Below are 26,197 nucleotides of genomic sequence, written 5' to 3' on the forward strand. Positions count from 1 at the left end.
ATCTTCCCTTTTTGGGTCTTGATGCATCTTTTCTAAGAAATCTTTTTGTTCCCTCCTCAAGGTTGCCATGATCTTCCATATCATGGTATGCTGTGAATGGGGCACTCTGAGCGTACAGTTTTGATCAGATCTTTTGTTTGTTTTTTCTACTTGTGGGTTACCTAGTCTTGGTTCCATGCTGCTTCCTCTGGAATTCATGTGCTATTGGGGCAATCCTTGCGTGCTTGTTTTGATTCAGTTCGTCAATCCTCTAGAAAGTTGTTGAACATGTCTTGATGTTCTTGGTAACCTTGGCCATTAACCCAACATTCCTATATTAAATCTCGTGCTCAACTCCGTGGTGGTACTTCTTTTTGTTGTCTCCCCCCACTCACACTGCTTCCATGACTTCCCTTCATCTCCATTATCCCCCATCCAAACCTCTTTATCTTCCCATCATCCATCCCCTCCTCCTGATCTCCTTTTCTTGCACTCTCCCCCTTCACCCCCCCCCCCCCCCCCCCCCCAAATTTGGGCTTGTCTTAGGCTTGCTTCCTCTTGTGCCTCTGATCTCCCTTTATCATTCTCCCATAGTGCGCATTTGAGCTAATTTAGCCCCTTCTCTTTGTCAATCTGTGTCTCTGCTCGTCTCGAATTCTTTTTCTTTTCAAGAAGCCGTCGAGCCTCGTCTTCTCTCTCTGCCGCCTTCTTGAGGGGGCATCTCTAAGTCTAGTCTCTCCTCTTCTTATCCGAGACTGGGGCAACCTTGTTGCTAAAACATCTTCCTCTTGTCGTCTCCATTCGAACTTCTTTGAAATAGTGTTATCTCAACACTATGTCAAAGAGGGGCAAAATGTAGACACCTAAATTTGATTACACCACTTTGGTAATCCTATTTAGCTATCTCTAAAAGGCATCATTAATTAAATTCTTATTTATTTAATCCTTTGCCATCCCCTAGTTGATTAATTTAATTAATCATCTATAGTCCTAATTGATAAATCAAATAACCCATTATTTATCAATTAATCCTATTCTCCTATCTAATTGCAAATCCCAAATTTATTAAAATCACTTTAATAAATAAAACCCTCAAATCTAATAACCCCTAAAGCCTATCTTAAATCCTCCATTTAGCCTAATCCACCCCATCCACCCATACTAACTAAGCTTAGCCACTAACTCACCCACCTTCATAAATGCCATCCACTTGCACATCTCTAACATCCCTAATCTAATCCTAACCCAAGCCTAACCCATCCCCTAATCATTTGCACATTCCTAAGCAAGCTTAAAACTTTCCTAAACCAAGCCAAAGTCTCCCCTCAAAATATCCCAACCACCAAGCCATGAATGCTCTTACAAAGCCATAAATGGCTCTTACATCCTCACTCATGACTCTTACATACCCAACTACCCTCATCAAGCCTTTGACCAACCCATATCCTATCCTTTCACACCCATTCTCCTTGTGACAAGTGTCCACTCCCTATTGGTGCTAAACAAGCACAATCCATGTGCTCCCCTTTAAGTGCATCCTAGCCCTCCCTCACCATCTTTCCATCCTTGCATCTTATCCCTCTATCCCTCAAGCCCTAGCCTATAAATTGGATCCCCTACCAAGTCATTTTATCACAATATTTAAGCTAAAGTTACCATGTCAGTTTGAGAAGCCAAATCCATACTTTTACATTTACTCACACCAAAAATCCCAAATCCACCTCCATTGAAGCATTTTGAAGCTTGAGCATACATCCCAAATCCATATCAAAGGACACCTCTACAAGTCAAGTGATCATCCTCATTGAGAGAGCCTATCCATGGCTCATATTATTATTTGAGGACCTCACTTTGTCTCATCTAAAGTTTATATTAGTTTTGTTAGTAAATGCTTTGTTTTTTTTAATAGATTAGTGTTTCTTGCTAACATATTAGTGTATACAAAAAGATAAGCTTGGTAGTAGCTTAACCAATTGACTAAGTGTGAGTCACTAATAAACAAACTTGACCTTAATGTCAACAATCTCCTCTTTTGGCATTAGTGAAAAAAACACTAATCAATCCAAAACTGAATGCTCAAAATTTTAAGTTCAAAACATTCTTTTATCTCCATCCCGTGTCTTGAACTCAGTATTCAAAATTTCTTTTGTAAAAGATGTTTTTTGATTATCTGATATGTATTTGTATAATACTATGCTTCACCCCCATACATATATCACATATATACACATATATTATACTTCTTTCAATACTCTTTATATATATATATATATATATATATATATATATATATATATATATATATATATATATATATATATATATATATATATATATATATAATAATTCTCCCCCTTTTTGACATAAATTCCAATGGTGTATATTACATGTTAATCCTAAAATATTACAAAAAATCAAAATGTACCTTCAAAATCAATGCCATCATTTTGTCCCAATTTTCTAGTAACACCTTGCTTGCATGCAATGCAATCTGTACTTCTGCTGATAACTCCATCATGTGATCAACTATGGATAGGTTATTGTCATAGATGAGTGTCTTGGTATGTGTAATGTGTTTTTGAAATGCATCCATGTTTGGAAGAATCATACCTTGGATTTCTACAAGTGTGGCCCTGATCCTGGCTTCTTCCTTTAATAATTCTGCTTGCAAATTTGTCAGATATCTGATCTTTGAATAGTAAGCAGAAGTATAACTTGGGTCAAGTGACTAGTGTGCACTTTCCTTCAAGTCTTCAACTATCTTAGATAATTTATCTTTGATTCCCTGGAGAAGACAGATGTATCACACAACTTGCTAAATAATGAAGTTACATTATTTGCAGAGGTTTCCAATGAACTAAGAGTAGTAGATAATTCTAATTGGTTTATAGCAATTTTCTATGCCACTTGTTCCAATACCTTGCTCTCAAATATTCTCTCTACCCTTTGTAGCAACTTGTCTTGTCCATTCAAATCTTCATTGAATTTCTAGACAACTTCTGCTAATTGAACCATAATAGGTTGTGTACAATAAACCTTAATACTTAGTGCATCTACAAATATGTTCTTTACATCTTAAAGCACTTGGTTTTCTATGCTTTTCTCTTCTCTAAGCTTCTTCTACTCAGGTCTCTTTTTTAATAATTCACCCATAATGTTCACCTAATCAGGATTCAGAGTAGAGATATCCCAATTTAGGATAATTATATCCTCATCTAGATCAATGTATTCTTCTTTTTCTTTATCCTTATTTGAAACTTTATTACTTAGTTGAGACTTGTTCTCAACTATCCTTGTACTTGTTACTAACACATTTGGAATTGTAACAATAGTAGAAATAGAAGGGCTAGCAACAAAAGTAGATATTGCACTAATAGCAGAAATAACTTCTTGTTGTATAGCTAAATCTGATAATGGTGTCACTTGTTGCTCGATAGATAAAGTGTTGATCACTTTAGTTAATATGGTACTCAATTGAACTGGTGAAAAGTTTGGTTGGGTGTTTGGTGTTGTAGTGGTTGCCACAACCAACTCAGCAGAAGCTTTCTCAAAGCTTGATGGCATTAAGGCTTTTCTCGGAGAATGAGGAAATGAGGCCATCACTGTTATTGCAATCTTTTCCAAGTCAGTTTCCTTAGTACTTTGAATCTCAGGAAGATTCTCCTCTATAGCTTCTTGTTCTTCCTCCTCATCTTCTATTTCTATATTTTCTTCATCATCATTGCCATTATCTTCCTTGTCATCTTCATTATCCTTCTCACTAATATGAAAAACAAAATCACCTGGTTGATGAAGTTTGTAAACATTCTTCCATGTAGTGGTAGCTATCTTCACCACATGTTCAATGTCATTTACCAATATCATGCATGTGTTGAATTTCAAGTGAGATTTTCCTCATTTTTCTTCATGGATACTTTCACCTCTTTGTCACTAAGGCTCGGCATGAGCTGCCTCAAGGTCTATTCAAATATATCTTTTGTATTTTTCTTTGCATTTTCCTATGTTGGCTTAATTGCTTGCATAAGATCATTGGGAATTTACTGTACAAGTTGATCAGGATAGTATTTCCATTTACCCAATTTTGACATCATCACGTCTTCAACCTTCTTTTTCTCATCTACATTCCTAGTTTCATATTGGAGACATTTGAAGTTTTCCATTCCAACTCCTCCAATTTCCTTTAGTTTTTCTTGAAATTTAGGTGGAGGCCTTTTAAAAATAATTTCCTCGCAATCTTCTTCACTAACTTCAATTTCTTCCTTGATCTTGATGTTCTTGTAAATACTATTATAGATGACTTAGTAGGTCTAGTTATGATAACCTTACATTTCTTCCTTATAGGCTCTTCTTCCTTAGACTTTGTTTCTTTTGCTTCATCCTCTACTTCATCTTCTTCCACATCATCTCCTTTTCCTTTAGTTAACAAGAGAGTATAACTTGCTTGCCTCAATTTTGCTATCCTCTTCTTTCATTTACGAACTACTTGAGGATGATTAATTTCAAGTTTTATTCTTACTTTGGCTTCTTCATAAGCACCAAAATATGTGGCCTTGGGATCCATAGGTTCATTCAGTAGTGCTTCAATAATATCCTCGGTGTCATCATTGTTAACCTCATAGTTTAGAGGCTTAACCCACACAACTCTAGGTTTGACTGCTTTAATGTACACTTTGTAATAGTATACCATGAAACAAATATCATCCTTGTAGTCTTCTACAAATTTCTTAGGTATTCTACATCTGTTATTCATTTTTATCTTGAATGAACCAAAATAGTTGTCCATGATACTGACAAAGTTCTCACCCATCTCTACTATATATTCATTAATCTGATATAACATTGGTACATCTTTTCTCTATATGATTGAACCTTTAGAAGGGAACAAATTTTTCATGTAGAAGAATAAAAAAGCTAAGAGTGAACCAAAATTACAAGGATTTTTTTTTTGAAGTCTTGATGCTCTCTATGTTCTTGTTTAATTGATTTAGCATTAACTTGGCAATGTTGAAGGACAGATTGTTCTTCACTACCTTGAGAGCTAGATCAACTACTCACACGACACCCTGTTGAGATGACTGGAGCTATAGATCTTATGAGCTATCAAATGAATTCCAAATTTTAATTCCATGTTTTTTACACTATTGATCTTCATTCCTCTTCCATCCCATTCGGAAGGAGTTTTTTTTTAAAGTTCTACCCGACTTTAGGTTTTGATAGTTTTTTCTTTGTTCAACATTGGGAGCCCTCTAATTCGATGAATTATTTTCTTTTTGATTTGAATAGGCTGCTCCAACCATAATTTCCCATTGTGTACATGGCTAAAGATAAAACTTATCCATTTAATTTGAAAACCTTGGGGCATATGCAAAATGTGAGTTAAACCTTTGGTCTTCAAATGTTGATTCGAGTTTCAACACACCATTCACACATAACTTTTCCAGAGTCTCATCCATCTCTAGGATTCCAAGTTCTTGTATCAAACAGTGAAAATGTGAATAAATATCATTAATGAGTAATACTTTGGGTGGAATCTAAAATTGAGCTCCAGTTGGGTTAGTACTTCTACAATTGTCAAACTCAATTTGAAGTCTAGTGCCTTCCAATCAACTCCTCGAACCAACATCTCAGATCTTTTCCTAGTTTTGCTGTTGGAAGACACCATGCTCAGTAGGGTTTATGAAAAACACAAAAATATTCAAAAAAAAACACATAGATTTCTTGGAAGCACAAAATTGCCCTTTGCAAATAGCTGTAAAAATTTCACGGTGAAAAGTGATTTTGATTTCCTTCTTTTTAACAAATTTTCACTTTTCAATTGTCATAAATGCTTGGTATATTCGCTCATTCAGTGACAAATTATCTTCCACTTGGTTCAAACTTAATTCTTGTTAGAGTCATTCATTGCTTAATGAACTTATCATTACTTAGTGTCCACACAATGTTTCAGTGTATCCCTACCTTGCTCGGTAGGGTCTTGCAACCTGACCTAGCTTTGTAAGGTCTTGGTTTTCCACAATCAGTCGATGATCCCATTGCATCTTGAATGCTGATATGGATCTTTCCTTCTTGTTGGTTGGAACTAATGTGAGATGTCTACTTCAAAGTCTCAGTTCTAGTTATCCTATGGGAGATCAAGTTGAAATGCTTGAGTCACCCAATTCTTGAGTGACATTTGCTTCATCACTTGGACTTACATTCCAAGAAGATTTTGGAATCCATTGCTGCTTCATCTATTTTTTGATATTATTAGCTTTGGATTTCTTTTCATCTTCAATTCTTCCAGTGTTCATACAATTCTTGGCAAGGTGTCTAAGTTCATTTTCTATACAAATGAAACATCTTCTAGTGGTGTCTCATTTTCTCATGTGATTTTTTACACAATTTGATCCAATATGACCAAATTCTCCACTATAGTGGCATCTACACAATGTATTGTAGTCCCATTTGAATGTAACATCTACACCATGTGTTGTAGTCCCATCCTAATATAGTTTTCATAGTCTATTCTACTGGATTCAATATCTTGGTTTTGCATTCAGAAGATTTGTGTCCTTGTTTCTTGCACTTGTGACATTTACCTTCAAACTTAGGTTTCTCCTTGTATTCATTTTCTCTATGACCATGCTTATTGCAGTTGTAACACTTTCCATTGATTTTTTCTTTACCATTACTCCAACATTTATTTGATGTATATCCTAACTTACCATAATGACTATAAGTAGGCATTTGATTCTTTTGAGCTCCTTGCTTAGGTGATTCACCTTCTTCTGTGTATCCTATTCCTTCTTTGCCTTTATGTCTATACTAACTTTTCTCATTCAATTGATTCATTCTTTCTTAAAATTTCAACATTCTTTCATTGGTTTTCTTTTCAATGTTTAGATCATTCTATAGTCTTTCATTTTCTAATCTTAGATTCATGATTTCTTGATTTACATTAGTAAGCTAATCAATGAAGTATGCATGCTGAAGGGATAGATGCTAAATTTCATTGTTCTTTTCTTCTATCTCTTCTTTTGCTTTGTCTTTTTCTTCCATGACTTCGCATAATCTTACTAACTAAATTTCTTGTTCTTTTTTCAACTTTCTAACTTCTTCTTGAAGATTCGAGTTCTTTTCTAATAGATCTTTGATTGCTTCATTAGCTTCATCTGAATTTTGTTCTAGATAGATGTCTTCAATTTTTTCTTCAATGTAGAGATTTTCATTCATTTTTACTAGAAGATCTTTTCTTCTTTTTAATGATTGAGAGAGTTTCTCCTTTGCTTTCTTTAGTTTCCCAACAGCCAATTCCAAATCTAACTTTTCATTGTCAATAGCCTTATCTAGCCTATATTCCTCCATTGCCTCTGATCTTTGCTCAAACTATTAAAATTCTTCTCTAAGAACTATAAAAGCTATGATACCAATTGTTGAAAATATAGCATAGGCTAGGTTATTGAGAGGGGAGGGGTGAATCAGGAACCAATAAAACTTAATCTTATTTCACCAATTAATCCTTTATATATATTTTGATCTAATTGCATGCATGAAAGACTAAAAGAAATAAAACATTCATAACACTTTGATGCAAGATATGGTGACCCATATACCTTCCAAATAGAAAGTAAAATCAGGGTGAGGATGATGCCCACAAGCTTTAGTACTACAATATAAAGTTGGCCGGTTAAGGCTTACAATTGATCACTTATGATGATCTACCTTATTAGGAGCAATAAGGACTGATAGATCCACCTTGTTAAAGGATTTAAAAAACATACAATGAAGTATGCACTCGGTAAAGTGATTTTCAAAATACTATTAAGTCTACCCTATTAAAGTATTTAACTAATACATCTATTAGGATGAATTAGTGGTTGATCTTTGATTGGCAACTCTGATTTTCTGGTAGAGATTCTTTTGAAATGTGAATATCACCTTGCTATGATAGATAAATCTTTGTTGTCCCTTATACTACTTGTAGCCTTCTTAATTTACACTTATTCTCTTTATATTCACATCATATTCATTTCTTCTTTATGCTTGGATGTGATATAATACATTACATATATATCAATCCAAATCATAATTCATCAAAGTTGGCTACAACATAGATTTTCAAGAAAATCACAAAGTCGGCTCAACTACTAGCACTCAGGTTCTAAAGACAAACTTAGTGAGGTTCTGATACTCAATAACCATTGTCAACACTTGACATCATCATGCTCTTGGTAGATGTAGATGCTCGGTTCATACTAATCACTTCCAGGTAGCTTGAACTTAGTCATCACTTGTGACTTGGTGAATACTGTGAAACTTGGCATATAAACTGAATCACTTGGTTGACACTCCATGGCTCGGTCAACACTAACACTGCGAGCTTGGTAGACACTAGAGACCATGGTTGACACTGTGTAACTCGATTAATATTGTGAAGCTCAATAGAAACTATCATTGATCAACTTGATAGATACTGTTCGATGTGAACTAAATGTAGATTTTGAAACTCGGTAGCAACTATAGAACTTGGTAACAACTATATTGCTTGCTAGTAACTATAGCACTCAGTTAACACTACAAACGTAAAGATAAGATCGATAGTAGCTTAACCAATTGACTAAGTGTGAGTCACTGATAAACAAAATTTTCCTTAATGTCAACATGATCTCCACCAATGTTTAGAGCTCTCCACCCTCTTTTGTGCACAACTCTCCATAATCAATCAAAACAATGGAGAATGATTAATGTCATTTTTTCTTTTCTTTTTTGTTTATAATCCATAATCCACAATCCATAAGATCACTCTACATACATACACACACATATACACACATACATACATACATATATACATACATACATACATAGATACATACATACATACATACATACATACATACATACATAGATACATACATACATACATACATGAAAATAACAATGCTCTTTCTAAGAGTTTACAATTGTTCAAAAAAATTAATGCTTTACAAGAAAATACACCTATGCCTGAGTTACAACACACTATGAAGTTGATTTTAGATAAGGTAGAGGCAAATATTCACAAGTTTGATACTCAAAATTTAAGGCACGAGAGCAAAGGAGAAGGAGCATCTTTAGAAAGAGAAGGAGAAGGATTGACTTTAGAAAGAGACTACATGACTGAAACAACAACTAGACAACATAGAGGATATTATGGGAGCCGTTGAATAGAATCTAAGAAAGTGTTGTAGTAGGTGCTATGACATTGGAAACACCAGCTAAATGGGTCTAGTTGCTGATTAACTAGGTTGATTACTTCATTATTATATGATCCAATGGTAATGCTAGTTATTATTTTCACATACATGAAAACATTATTATTATTCATTATTATATGTACACACATACATGAAAATGACAATACACTTTCTAAGAGTTTACAATTGATCAAAATAATTGATGTTTTACAAGAAAATGCACCTAAAGAACTATTAGCTCAGAAGCAAGAACATGGAGTTGAAATAGTACAAAAAGTTCTTGACATGAGAGGTCCACAAGTGAGGGTGTTGACCAATCTTGAAAACTTGAATGCTGAAATGAAAGCTATCAATGATCAAACACCTATGCAAGAGTTACAACACAGTGTGAAGTTAATTTTAGATAAGGTAGAGGTAGATATTCAAAAGTTTGATAATCAAAATTTAAGGCACGAGAGTGAAGGAGAAGGAGCGGCTTTAGAAAGAGATTGCACAACAGAAACAACAACTAGACAACATAGAGGATATTATGGGAGCCACTGGATAGAATCTAGGAAAGTGTTGTGGTAGGTACTATGACATTAGAATCACTTGCAAGTGTCTTTTAGAATTTACAGTCCAAATATCAAATGCTTATAAAAGTGTTTCAAGTATTGCCACAGTCTCCCTACAATGATGCCAACTATCAAATAATTATAAGATGTTTCAAGGTTGGGAACCACTTCAACATCCTATGCATGGTTTAGAGGTAATCTCATTATGGCTAAGGCTTTTGTAATGGAATGAGCCTCATGATTATGACATTTAGATAGAAGTAGAACTTTCTTCTTCAACTCCTTACACTCAACTTTTTACTGAAGTTATTCTTCAATTCCTTGCATATGCAATTTTATCACCTTGAAAAACTATATTTGATCCTGCTAGTTGGGAACAAATAATTGTTCATTTTATTGTACCTAATGTGATAAATATTTTAAAAGAATTTTTAATCAACCTAGCTAATCAACAACTAGATCCATTTATTTGGGTTATAACTAGTTTCTTTTTAAAATTATCTACTATGATGTATTTTTGTAAATTTTTTTGCAAAATTTGCCCATTTTTCCTAGTCCGCATTATTTTTGTGGAGGATCTTAAGGTAAGTCACTTAGCATGGGTTGAGTGAGTTTTATACTTTTATTATTTGGATTCTAGAATATGTATGCAATTAAATAATTTTTTTGTTGTGTTAAAATGTAATAAGCACCTTAAAAAAGATCTCTAAATATACATGTTTAGAAGGAAATAGAAAGAAATGCCCATTTAGAAGGAAAAGAAATGAACATTTACATAACTCACTTGGAGGAATTCATAGAGCTAGGGCACAAAAATGAAATTGTAGAGTAAGGGCATGACATGATAATGAAATTGTAGAGAAAGGACATGAAGACCACAAGGGCATGACATGACAACAAAATCACAGAGCAAAGGCATGACAATGGAATTGCAAAGAAAGCGCATGACAACAAATGCAGAGATCACAAGGGCACAAAAATCAAATTGAAGAGCAAGAGCATGGCAAAGAAATGCAGATATACATAACAATGAAATCATAGAGCAAGGGCATGACAAAAAAACTAGAGATCACATCAACAAAATGCACCAATGACAAGGACACAACAATGTTTGGAGCTCTCCACCCTCTTCCATGCACAACTCTCCACAATCAAAATAAATCGGGAATGATTTATGTCATCTTTTCTTTTTCCTTTTTTAATACTCACGTGATATTGTGATGACATTGGGGACAATGGAAGAAAAACATGCAAGTGACCACAAATTACACTATCATCACAAATTATCATCACAATTTGAACCCAAATATCGTAGTGGTAGTACATAGCTTTGTGGTGCTTGACCTATTATATTTCAAGCATGTCAAAATTATGCATCCATTTGAGTTGATATTAAAAAAAAGGGTCATGATAGATTAAATTATATGTACCTTTCCACCTCTTAAACCATTTGCTAGATCAATTACCATTAGCATAAAATTGGGATCTCCGTTACAATGAGCTTCTTTAACCAATGAAGCAACACCTTCCCATGTTAATGAGAGACCATTTTGTTGAGATCATTCATTTCATACCATCATCTAATCAAGATTGTTTGTAATATGCAAATGAAGTGCATCCCACTCATGAGTAATTGTATAAAATAAATAGACCAATCAGAAATAACTTATATTTATGATCGATAAGAATTAATTAACTATAATAAAATCTTATAATTACCTCTCACTTTTCTCAATCTACTTTTCCTCATCAAGTACTCCCCTTCGAATCTGTTAATGGAGTTGAGATCCCAAATGTGAACTACATGGATCTTTGATGCAAACTTAGAAAGATATTCACTAAAATACACTATGGTATGGTATACCATATATCCCTCGACTATGGAATCCTTAGGATGTGCTCTTTGTCGAACCAAGCCCTTCAAAAATTTCAAGTGCCTCTCAACCATCCACATTTACCTAGTTGGTATAGGTCCACACAATTCAATCTCCTCAACTAGATATATGAGGTAGTGTTCTTGTGCATTGAAAAAAGTTGAAGGTAAACACTTTTGCATCTCACATAAAAGATGATGAATTTTTCTCTTCCAATGCTTTATGTCCTTTTTATCAATTTCTTTAGATGACAACCACCTAGAATATATTCATCACATAAAAACATATTAACGAGACTACAAAAAATTATACAAAAAATTATAGAAAAAGAAGAGAAAGATGCAAAAATAATATCTATACAAAAAATCTAACCAATAACACTTCTAACCTCATGTATTTCCCAAGATCATATATAAATTGACACCCATGTTGTCAAAGTTGTGTGAGAGATATGGATTATAATGCACTGTAATAATAATAAAATGTTCTTTTCAATATATTATAAAATAAAATAATCAAAAGTACATGATGTTTTACAAATTTATTATAAATAGAGAAGACTATGACTTACTTTGACGAAGGTATTCCAATCATGCATTTTCAACCCTAACCCAAAGTCAACTTTCTTTGATATGAGACTACTTATGTTTGCATCAAATCATGTGGGAAATTTTATTTTTTTATGGCTACAAATATGGCATTAGTTTGTTACTACATTTTTAACCAATGATCGACACTTGTACTAGTCCAACTTTTGTTGCTATGTGATTCAAGTGAAAACTTTAATGCATGATTGGATTCATCAATGTCATTACAAATTTTGACCAATTTTTCTTTGTCATGCCTACCATCCAATATTTTCCATAGTGTCTCTATTACATTCTTTCCAATATGCATAGCATCAAATAAATGAATGATTGGAAGGTTCTCGTAGTACAACAACCTACTAAATTATCTAGGATATCTTTTAAGTCCTTTTGGAAGTTGCTCATCATTTCCTTGATGACCTTCATGAACATGAATTACATCATTACTAAACAAAAGACAATATCCAAATTTTAATTTCATACAAAAAAAATGCATCAGATGGAATGATATTACCTCAATGATTCATTCTATTGTATTCCAACTTCCACATGTGTGGTGTTATTCTTTGTGGCTTTGATGTTTTCTCTTCTTTCCTAGTGAAAATATTTTTTTTGGTAATTTGATACTTATGATTTTTGTGGAGAAAGTGTCTATGCTCATCAAACACCTACTTTTCTAAAATTTTTGAATGATAAGTTTTCATCTTTGGACCACAAATTGGACATGTAAATTTCCCCTTTATCTAAAGACCTACAAGATCATGTATAATTGGATGACATATGTACTAGAGGATTCATATTTACAATTATCACATGCACCTTAAACATACAATGAAAATGTGTTATCCCTATTACATACCAAAAATATGTGTGAACAAATTTACATACCACAATAATGTGCTAATCCAAGAGCATAATGTATTGTCCATACAAGCATTACACAAAATTTAAATTGTCTTTCACAAATTGGTCTATAGATGTCATACATAGTGACCCCATTCCATAACTCTAACAACTCATCAATCAAGGGATCAATATACACATTCATATCTTTCACTTGGTACTTACCTAGTTCAATGAACATAAACAAAACATAATTATTATGGCCATTTTGATACTATGTTTATAAATTAATTTAGATGACTATCAAATGGAAAAATACTCGATACAATCATTTTCAACATTATGTGCTCCCTCTTTATGGACATCCAAGGAGGAATGTTAGTGTTAATAATAAAAATAGGCCAGACCAAGTAAACAGATCTCATCTCTCCAAATGCTTTAACACCATTTGTTGCCAATGAAATCTTTAGATTACAAGGTTCTTCTTTTAATACTGACCACCTATTTTCTATGTCCTTAAACATAGAACCATCTGTAGGCATTCACATAATATCATCTTGACTTCTATTGCATGCATGGTAATCCATAAATTGTGCCAAGCTAGTGTACCTAAATAATCATTGTAGATGTGGAATAATAGTATTGTACTGAAGAACCTTGTGAGACACATTTTTGGTTATTTGATATGATTGATATCTACTAATGTGACAATTAGGGAATTTTGTTACAAATTCATATTGTTTATGATATATAATATGATCATTAGGACATGCTTGTATTGTTTGATACCCCATTCCAATATCTTTCATAATGACTAATAATTATCGGTAAGAGCAAGGTAGAATGTTTGATGGTGGTAACAAACAGTCACCTATCAAGCTATGGAAACAAAATGTTAACATAAAGAACATTAATGGTATGCTAACGTAGAAGATGAAAAAAATGACACTATACCTTAGCATATGTGAGATTGCTACATTGGATATACCATTCAACTTTGAAGTTTACCAGAAATAATGCATTGAAGAGAAGCATTGTTTGGGAGCCTTGGTACAGGGGCTTTAATGTCTTTTCAATTACAGGGATATCACTTGATCCTCTTCATCCTCCTCATCTTCATATGTTGCACAAGTAACATCTTCTTCAATATTGTTCTTTGGCACATTATAAGTTGCACCAATACCAACATATTCAATTGTGTTCTCTACCTTAAGATCATCTTCTTCCATGGGAGCGTTACCTTCTACTTTGATTTTCACACCTCCATGTTCCACTAGTTTGAAATCCACATTTACCAAAGGATGAAAAATCCTTCCCCCCTTCAATGTGATCATGTTTCCTACAATGTCTTTGAGTTTTTGTGATTAGAATTCTTTGATTCTTTAAGCCCTTGCATTTTTTGCAAGGATAACAACATTTTTCATCACCTTTTCTTTTGAATTGAGACAACAATCTAGCAATTGTCACCTTATTTTGTTCTGGGTTCATATTGTTAGTTGTGAAATTTCTTCATAGGAAAATATTTGGGCTATAAAAGTTTATCAAATATAAACATACAAGAATTAGTAGTATCTTGTATATAATCAAAAATAATAAAATATTACTATCTCTTCAGTAAGGGTGGCATCTAAGAAAATCAAATGAATTATACAATATAAATATATATAATAATAATAAAAGTTGGTCTTGAAAAGCTACGATAATTCATACATTCCCATTATATATCAATTAAATTACATGATCACTTTTGAGCACTGGGAAGAACCAATAAGAATCTATGTTTATGGTGATTCATACATTCCCCATGCTATTGAGCCGCCCAAAGGAAGTTTTCATGAATGCAGTGAAAGATCCATTTGATTTAGTTTGAAGTGAGAGAGAGAAGAAAAGGAAAGGAGAAAGGGCGGATTAATGTCTCCCTAGACAACTATGCTTGTATCCCAAAGCTTAAATTGCAAGCCAACAATTTTTCGTTATCTTCCCTTTTTGTTGTTTTAATTTTGGCATGCACTATTCTTCAACATAATCCCCAATGGTTTTATTGTCTTTGATTCATTGATTAAACCCACCCTAAATTTTACCTAGATTCTCTTTAGCTTGGATTTTATTTGTTTTTAAATTGGGCCCATCTTGTTCCTTTTTAGATTTTCAATGTATATTATATACAAGTCACAAGATGTGTAGGTGAAAGGAAGTAGAATTAGAATTCATGGCTACCAATGTGAATATTCATTTTGATCATATGAGAACCACTACTTCTTCTTTCTCTTTAGTGACATTGAATTTTACCCATAGTTCTATAAGTGATGTGAGTTCTGTTAGTTTTAGTTGCCCTTCTGGGTGGTCTTTCAATGGGTCAGGATATAGTAGTGCTAAAATAAACATAAGCTATGAAATCAATTCTATATCTTATTACAATGCATGATAACATCTTAATGGTTTTAGGAACCCATAAGAAGAGAAAATCTTTAGCAATGAGGAGATACAAATGAATAAACATGATCAAATATTTTGGCCCTTATAACTTGATTGACGGGTTACAATACTTCTTGTTTAGAGCTCAACATGGTTACTGTTATGTTTGTAAGTGCCAAAACCACTTCTATGCTTCCCTTTAATTTGATTTATTCACTCGTTTAAATTTTTATTCTTTGAATGATAAATGAGAGTTTGATTCAAAATATTACCGTAGAAATTCCAATACAATTGAAACATTGATGCAAGAGTTTTCTCATTCTCTAGCCCTTTACCATCCTAATTATAGAGTTTGATTTTAGATATTGGTAAAAAAAAATTATTCTGGCCTCTAGCTCCCTATTATTGGATGGAATTTGATTTAAAAAATTAACATAAAACATTTCTTCTTCTCCACCTCTCTGTTATTCTAATAATAGCTGAAATGTCAATGTAAAAACTTTTTTCTCCCTTAACTCTATGTTATTTTGATGATAGAATGTGATTAAAAATGTTAATGATATAACTTTCTTCATCGCTAGATCTCTATTAGTTTAATGACATAATTGTAATTTGAAATGTCAATGCAAAAACTTTCTTCTATTCTAATTCCGTATTACATTGATAATAGAATCTAAGACAATGAATTACAAATGATTTCATTTTCTCTTGTTTATATTATCAATGATATGAAAGTTATTCCTTCGTATTTATACATAGTTTTTAGCAATGAATGTTTTTTTTGATGTAGGAAAATTTGAGACTATGATGAGTGGGCAATAATAATGTGGGGATCTGGAGAAAAGACCAATTTTGCATATAATTTAGAAACATCGTCTTCTCTCCCTTCATCTGTGCTGAAGGCCAAGCTTAGAGGAATTTATGCAACTTCAATAATGCAAGATCAATAATTTTATCTTGGACATAGACTATTCCAACCTAGGAATATGTCTAGTTTTAATACTACATGGTTGATGAGAGTCTGTCATGAGCTTGACCATCCAACCTTCACAATCGATGATGCAATATGTGAAGGTGTTTTGCAATCAATCTTGTGATATATGGAGGTAAACATTGATTGTAGTGATGTTTTAATGTAAATTCTTTGCAATGAAAAGTGATTTTTATATTTCTCTTTATTAATAGACACTAGACTATATGGAATGATAAAATTACTAAATTCTACTAAGAAACTAATTATTTATTGTTAAAAAATGTTATCTATTAAAATACATTTCATTATTCTTGACCAAAAAAATATCATATAAAACTCATCATCAACTCCATATCATAATTCAAAGTAACATTAAAATTAATTATATTTGGTGCCTGAAAAGATACGATATTTATTATGTTCTAGACTAGGTATTATGTCCTTGAAGCCTGAATATATTGTTTTTCTTATAAATTTTTTCTAAGCATGGTTAGGGCTTAAGGCGAATGAATGAAGTTCCATTTTCAACATTTGATTCTAATGATGCATTAGGTTAGGTTTCTTTCAATGGGAAGATACTTACCTAGTTTAAGAATGCTCCATTCTACCATTTTACCAGATTAGTTGTAACCTCCCCATTCCAATGAGTTAATAGTCTGAAAGAGTTGGCCAAAGCCCTAGTTTTTGGAGTGCAAGTATTTATTCCTACAATGTTACTATGGGATTTTTTAAAAATATTTACTAAGGGTTGTGGATTTGGATTGTCATCATGGAGATCGAGGGTCAAGGAACTTCCCAATGGAAATTTGTTTCGCTAGAGACAAAGTGGGGGAGCGAGTTTGGTGCTAGAATTGCTTACATCCCTTCAATTTTATGGGGAGTGGTTAAATCAAGAGAGATCTGAGGGGGTTCAGGATTCCTCCTCTATGCTTTACCCTTTGTGTGATGATCCTTATGTGGCATCCCCATGGAACTATGTTCTTTGTGATGGAGATGATGAAGAATCAAGTGCCTTGTAGTTTTGAATATGGCTTTTTTTTTTTTCCTTTTAAAGATTATTCTATACGATGGTTGATTGTCTAAGATTCATGTTGCATGAGGTTTGGGGGAGAATATGGTGATCTCCATCTATGATATATAGCTGAAGGAGAAAGTGATCAGGCTAGAGGGATATGACACAAATGGTTGCAAGGAAAATTTGAGAGATCATGATCAGTTGTAATGTCCATGAATTGGGTTCATTCAAACACAAGAATAATTATTCTATGCATTGGTTCTATCAAGAAAAATTTATTAACACAATGAAACAAAACTTACCTTCAACAATGCTAATCAGAAGTGGTTCCGCTTCAACCCTTCCACATGCCTGCAATTTGCCACGTCAAAATAAAATGAAGTTTACCTTTTATTTTTTTCTTTATATAGTGACAACGTCAAAATTTTGACAAAAAACTTAAGTTGCATCAAACTTTTGAAAAAAAATTCAAGTATCATCAAAACTTTGACATTTTCAGGATCATATTACAAAAAAAAGTGAATTTGTCAAGCCAAGTTGGCTTGTTGTAGAAAATTTAGGTAAAAAAAAGGACCCAAATATACTAGTGTATAAGCCTAAATTATTCCTCTTAGAATCAATGATCTTTCCCTTGATAGGATTTCCTAGACTTAGCTTAACCATTTTGTGGTACTTGGAAGAACCATATGTGTTCTTAATTTAGTTCCTACTCCAACCATCCTTGTGCATGTGGCTTTTCTCTACACTAGACTTCCCTTTGTGACTCACCCTCATACCTATCCCCCCAAACCATACCTTTCTCCTTGCTCCTTGTATGACCCATATTGTCTTTTTATTTTTCTTGTACGTTGTCCCTTACTGTTGTCTATACGATTCTTCCTTTTCACCGTACTATAGATGCTAAAAAATGGTTCACATCTATGATTTCATCACATTTTCATACTAACTCATCTCATTTTCTCATTCCATTAACTTTGATCTTTTTGCCAACTTGATCATATCCCAATAGTGTCTATTATCATTTGTGTCCTCTTTCATATCAATTGCAGATAATTTTGGAACCATTTCAAATCAACTCAGAATCATATCAAATCAACTTGGAATCATATCAAATCAACCCAGAATTACCTATAATTAGTCTTAATCAACCCAAAATGGGTCCAACATACCAAATCTATCATCATTTGTCTAGTCCTAGGCATTGTTGTGGCTTCAGTGCCTTGGAAACCTATCAATCTATCAAATCTTATCAATCTGACCTTAGTGCTGTCATGGCTCTCAGTGCTAGGTCAAACTATCATTCAAATTATCTAATCTTTGACATCATCAAGTCTCTCAATGTCAAATCATAGCATTCTCAACCATTTAATAATATTGACAGTGTTCCTCAATGTTATTTATCAACCAATCTCGATCTTGTAGCATTTTACAATGTCAGTTAAATGTTATGTGTCCTTGACATGTTATCATTTTTCATCAATCCATCAATTTGACCATAGCTTTGGTCTACCCACCATCATCCCGGTCAATTTGCATTATCATCACATTTCATCAAAGGATATTGTCACACTTATTTAATCAAATTGGCCAATCATCTACTAATTTTCTCTATAAGATTAAACAACCGATCATTTAATCCTATTCCATTTCACTAATTATTCTTCTTAACTAAACCTCTCAATTAATTAATTTTATTAATTAATTGATTCATCATTCACAAACCATGGAAATTCTCAATTTCCTAAGTTGTATTTTCCACCATTAATTCCATTTTTAACTAATTTCTATTTGTGTGGAATAATGGATTTTAAATTCAAATATTCCACATGATATTGACATCACCATGACATATGTGCATGACACATCATGGATTCTTCATTTACACTTGGCTAAGATATGTCATAATTCATATATTCTTATTCCCTTATGCATGTCTATATTTGGATTCCATTGTCATAGATTCTTGGCTTTAAGGGGGTTTGAGGTGTCACATGATGTATCATAGATCCTATTCCATTTTTAGCCGTGTTTGACTTCCAAGTGTCATACAATCCTACATTTGGTATCTTGTGTCATATGTGTCATGGATTTTGAAAGGAATCTCTTGCCAAGTTGCATATCCAAGGTGAAAAATCCAAGGGTCTCATCTTGTGTGTTGATTATAAAATGAGCATTCTTCCTCTCATTTCCGGTCCTTGGGTCCCTAATTCTTAAGTCCTTCAAGTCCCTAGGTTCTTAGTCTTTTTTCCTCTCAAGCTAAAATCACATCTTCTAGTATTCTCATAGAAATTTTATTACCATAGGATTTTCTTCCAAATTGTGTGCACTATAGGCAATTGGAGCTATATTACATGGAGAAGAAAGAAGTATATGGGAGCTACAAGTGAAAGAGGGGTTTTTAACTTTGTGTTCTTCGTTTTGTTTATTTAGTTTTCATGGTAGAATAGAGGGTGTCAACGTATGTTTATTGAGTTTGTGATTTTCTCATAGTATGTTAGACATTAGCCCATTTTCTAGTCCTACACGTACATTTTATTAGATTTGTATAATGGTCCTTCCTCTTTTATACCATATGGTCGATTGGGTCCATACACTAGTCCTAAGGTCTTGCCTTATGCTAGGTATGCTTCCTTCTTCCTACCACTATACTTTCTTCCTTCTATTTGTATAATAGTCCTTACATTTCCTTCTCCCTCTGTATGGCTATACCTTCCTCCTATTCATATGGAAGTTCGTACAATTAGTCATCCATGCTAAGTCCATACACATGTAACTGGTGTCTGTATGGTTGCTTGTTGAGTATTTTTTATGGATTCTCTCTCTCTCTCTCTCTCTCTCTCTCTCTCTCTCTCTCTCTCTCTCTCTCTCTCTCTCTCTCTCTCTCTCTCTCTCTCTCTCTCTCTATCCCCAACTGGTAAAATAAAGTGTTTAAATAGCATTTCCTATGTCTATATAGGGTAGTCTTAAATTTCCTTCTCTTATTTTCCCTTAGTGTTATTTCTAAAGTCCCATTTCTTTCTTCTCGCTCTTTAGTTATATCTGTATCATTTCCTTTTACTTCATCTATTCTAGTTTCAATTTCCTTTATTTTATTTATACTTATGGAGTAGACCTCCTTTCTTTCTTTATAGAGCTTTAATTTTGATCCATTAATGAGGTCTTTTAAGGGTTTATTGTCTAAGGTGAATAATTTGTGTGTCCCATTGTCCTTTATTTGATTGACTCTATATGGCCTGAACCATCTCACCTTAAACTTGCCTGGTTTTATTTTATTTTATCCATTATATTTAAGTACTAACTGTCTAAGTCTGAAATTCATTCTTTTCAAATGTTTATCATGCCAAAACTTTTGCCTCCTTTGAGCCACTTCCATTTCTCATTGAGCTAGCATTCTTCTTTCATCACGTTTTACTATGGTGTTGGGCCTTTCTATTAAACTCTCTTCATCTCCTAGGATTTTTTGAACTACTCTTCTTAGGCTTGGTACTGTATATTTCATTGGTATTATTGCTTCTTGTATGTACACTAGGTGGAAGGTCATTCACCCAATGGTGCCTTATAGGTAGCCCTGTATGCCCATACCATGGTTGGAAGTTTTTCCTCCCAATCTCCCTTTTCCACTCCACAGGTCTTGTACAAAATAGTTACCAATATTTTATTTGTAGAATCTACTTGACCATTTGCCCTTGGATAATAGGGACTAGAAAAAGAATGAACAACTTTGTACTCACTTGTCATGGTTCTAATTGTATGGTTTACAAAGTGCACCCCTCTATCACTTGTTTATTGTAGTGGTATACCAAATTTGTCCATATTGAGAGCTATGTTGTTGGGAAGTGCTTGCACCTCCATCCATTTTGCAAGATATTCTATTACCACCACTATGTATGTGCATCCATGATATTGCTAACAAGCAATGGCCCTATAAAGTCCAAGCCCCAACACAAATAATTCTTGTGGTTATGATGGAAACAATGGTATAAAATCTCTTTTCAAGGGTTTTCCTGCCCTTTGGCATGTATCACAACTTAAGACCCATTCTTGTGCATCTACATATAGTGTGGTCCACCATAGCCCTACTAGTAATACCTTTCAAGCTGTAGCATCAAGCCCCAGATGGCCTCCTACGGGCCCCTCGTGGGATTCTCTCAGAACTCCCAAAATTTGTTTCTCCATGACCCATCTCCTTAATACCCCATCTGGCCCCATCTTATACAAAAATCCCTTGATCAACAAGAATGTCCTTCCCTTGAGTGCAATTTTTCTCCTTTCTCTCACTGACATTTCCCTTAGAAAGGTAGCAATTGACAGGTACTATTTAATCCCTTTGTACAACCTTGTTAGTACGAAAATTTGAAATAGGTGGGCATCAGGGAAGTCCTTATTTACTCCACTTTTGGAGGCTTCTCCTTACTTTATTCTTGACAATTTATCTATAATTACATGACTTTTCCTTGGAAAAACTATGATTTCAAAACTAAGTTCTTGGAACAAGATAAACCACCTACTCACTCTTCCTTGAATCACATGCTTGTTTACTAGATACATAAGTTCTTGATGATTAACAAGAAATATTAAGGGTTTAGCTAATAAGTGATGTCTAAATTTTTATATTGCATAGTGTAGATGCTCAAAAATGGTTCGCATCTACGATTTCATCACTTCTTCATACTAATTTGTCCCATTTTCTCATTCTATTAACTTTGATCTTTTGGCCAAATTGATCATACTTTATCATTTGTATCCTCTTTCACATCAATTTCATGTCATTTCAAAATCATATCAAATCAACTCGAAACCATTTCATATCAACTCAAAATCACCCCAAATCAACTTGAAATCACTCAAAATCAGTCCTAATCAACTCGAAACATATCAAACACCTCAAATAAATCATCATAAAATATTACAATTGGCATATTTTGTCATATGCATCATGGATTCTCAAAGGAATCTCTTGCCACATCACATATCTATGGGTGAAAAATCCAATGCTCTCACCCTCCATGCTCACTATAAAATGAGCATTCTTCCTCTCATTTTCAATCTTGGAAGTCCTTGAATCCTTGAAGTCTTGAGTCCTTGGTCCTAATTCTTGAGAATTTTTCAAGTCCTTAGCTTCTTTGCATTTTCACACCATTTTCTCCCAAATCTTAAATCACAACTTCAAGTATTCTCATGGCATTATCCATATCATAGACTTTTGCTTCAATTTTGTGTGCATTATAGAAAATTTGGAGCTATACCATTTGGAGAAGAAAGAAGGACATGGGAGCTACAAACAAAAGAGGGGGTTTTTATTGCTTTCCTTATTAGTTTGGCTTTCATGGTAGACTAGTGGGTGCTAATGTATGTTGATTGAGTTTTGTAATTTCTCATAGTATGTTATGCATTTAACCCATTTTCTAGTTGCTACATTTGGTGAACCCGATGTGAACATGCATATCTAACTTGGGTTTTTTTGTTTTGTGCTTGTAGGTGCAAGGAAGGAGCTCAATTAGAAGGGTATAATGACTATCTACTATTCCTTTTCACACCTAGATTAATTAGGGGGTCCAATAAAATGCTTATATGCTCTTGTTTCATGCATTCTGTTAGCTTGCTGTCCTAGGGTGCACTCTTCTCTGTCAGGGCGCACTTGGGATGCCTAGCAGTAATTTTAGGAGTCCAGAAGCCACCAAAACCTCTTTCTATTGTTTTTTACTTACCAACTACACCCAACTGGGCCCCAACTATGTCATTGATATAGTCTACACTATTTGGGCACACTTGGCAGTGTAGCTTTGAAATTGTCAGTTTTTTGGGTCTTATCTAGGCACCAATTCCCCATAACTTGCACCTGGGCTCCCAACTGTGCCCTAAAACTACCAACTACACCCAAATAGGCCCCAACTACATCATTGATGTAGTCTAAACTATCTAGGTGCACTTGGGGATGTTCTGAGCCATTTTGGCCTTCTGGGGTGCCACTTGCTTTGTCAGAGCACACTTGGTTCACAGTGAGCACATGCATCAATTAGAATCTACACATAAGGTTTCCATTTCCTTCTAGAACTTAGATTAGATGATTTTTGTGTTACTAATGGTCTAATTTTATCATGTGGTGATCATGGGATGAAGACATGATCATAAGAAACTACTAATGTGTGCTTTGCAGGACATTGTCGAAGACTTTGTGTGTCTTTCAAAACTGTGTTTCGATTTCCTAAATTAGATAACATTTTTTTGGTGCTTAAAATGAACTTTTTATTTTTTTCCTGGTGTGTCTATAGTGTTTAAATCCCTAGGGGTTACATTGGACATATCCTTTCCCCTCGCCATTCGTGGATCTTGGGTGTAAGAGAAATCTGTGTAACTTCTATAAGAGGCTTGCCTTGGACCAAGATACTCAATATTGGGTATGCTAGGGGACAACCTCAAAGCGGTAACAGGCCAAAGCTAGGTCAATGTTCCAGTCACTATATAAAATTTGATTACGGTGAAAGCCATGTCAGTGGTATTGTTGAGTGATAGCTCTCCTCCAGTACCCTTGTGGTACGTCAAACCCCGGTTCTCGAGGCTAGGAGACCTTCTACGAAAGTTTATCATTCACTTGCCGAATAGAATGCCCTTACTAAAAACCATGTTTTAGTGGCCAAAATCCTTTCTATCCATTGGCTCAAGGGGTCACCGATGCCTATGAAGAAAATTTACATTCTCGCAGTCCTTAGTAGAGGAGACAATCCCTTGGGAAGTCATGCCCCTTGGGAAGCAGATCTTGGTAGCCTCAAGAAGTGAGTGCACTATAAGGGGGAGCCTATGGTATCAAGATCCTAGGTTGTCCACTCTAGATAAGCACAACTAAACTTTGGTTCAAGTAGGAATTTAGTAGATATAGTCCTAAAAGAATAGGTTGTGGTGTGCTTGTTCACTTTTAACAACAATTATTCTTGTCTTAATGTGTCTTGCGTGTGTGTAAAACATAATAAAGATAAAAGCCAAACTTTTAAATTTACACCTTGGATATCATTTAAACTTGTCAAAACATTTCAACCCTTGTTGAAACTTTTCAAACTTTGGTTCAACACACTCAAGCCTTGGAAAACATGGTGACTTGTTCTTCTAAACGTGCTAGGAAAAACGTAGATCTCACACTTGCATAGACTTCACTTGCATTCACCCTAGTATAGGCCTCATTCATGCATCATATAGACTTCATATTTCACCTTTTAGTCCTCATTTAGCATCTATTACCTTTCATATTGCATCCATTTAGGTTTAGTTTACCTCCCTTAGTCTTTTGCATTCCCATCTCAAAATTAGCACTTTGCATTCACCACCTTGCATCTTTGCATACCTATTCATCATCTTGACCACTTTATCCATCATTTTGGGTGTCCTAACCATCATTTTGAGCATTCATACTAGTCTAAACATTGTCCCTACTATTAACCTCTCTGTGATATCAATTTGGAAAACATAGCTCCCAAAATTGCCTTAGTTTCAGCCTAGTTTACCAATTGCGCTTTGAAACTACCAACTTTGTCATAAAACTACCAAATACATCATTGACACAGTTTTCACTTTTTAGGTGCACTTGGTGGTCCTCAAAGCCAGCTTTGGATTCTAGATGGCATTTTGGGGCTTCAACAGTGTCCTTAGGTACCTGGTTATCTCCCCTTGCATTAGCTTTGCCCAGATCTACATTCTGCATCACCTAGTCTTCATTACCTTCACTTAAGACATCATTACCTAGGTCATAACCTCTATTTTGTAACTCCCAACCCATCCTAACATAAACCCCAACATCTTAGCTTCCTGGCATATCAGTTTGGCAGCCATACCTTTCAAAATCAACAGACATTCTTCCTAGCTTACCAATTGTGCCCAAACTAGCTCCAAGTGTATCAACAATGTAGTTGGTACTATTTGAGTGTAGTTGGCACTATTAGGGAACACTTGGGTACCTGCATGACCATTTTTGGCCTCCAAACTGCAATTTAGGACCCCAAAACTGCATCTAGGAGCGTCTACACCTCCCCATTCTGCACTTGACCCAAAACTGCATCTTGCACCCAAAATCCCCTTTTGCATCATAGGCATTGTCCATATTACATATCTACTTAGAATCACCACCATTTTGAGTCCCCAAAACATCATTTTGAACCCTTGAAACCTTTGAATTTAGTAAAAAATCTAGACAAATTATGAGCCCTAGAGTATCTCCTAGTGTTGACATATAATGGATCTTGACTAGTATTTTTATCTTTTCTTATCATTTTCTTTGCTCAAAATCTATCTATGTCTTGATAGATTTGACTTTGTCATCTTTTATCAATTTGATCTTTTTGTCTTTTATCAGTTTTTGGTCAAGATCCAAAGTCCTTTATCACAAGGTTAAACTCCTAGACAAAATAATTTCTAAAGGTTTTATCTAAGTTCAAAACCTTCCATATAGCATTGTCATAGCATAATCATATCCCTCGCATCCCCAAACATCATTTTGATTTACCCTAGTGGCATATCCCCATCATCTCGCATTGTTAAACATCCTAGCATAGTCAAACCCTATCAAATTGTCCATAAACCAAACTGCCTTCTTGAGCATTTACCCTCATTTTGCATGTCCTAGACATCATTATTAGCCCTTGGAAACCATCCATTGCATAGTCTACCTTGTATACACCTATGTTTAGTTTCATTAACAAGTCCAAAACATAACCCTAACCTTCATTTTGCATACCCTCAAAATGACACCTTGTA

The sequence above is a fragment of the Cupressus sempervirens genome, chromosome 6, assembly GCF_028749045.1.
Source record: "Cupressus sempervirens isolate cs-2001-9-10 chromosome 6, ASM2874904v1, whole genome shotgun sequence".
Lineage (NCBI taxonomy): Eukaryota > Viridiplantae > Streptophyta > Pinopsida > Cupressales > Cupressaceae > Cupressus > Cupressus sempervirens.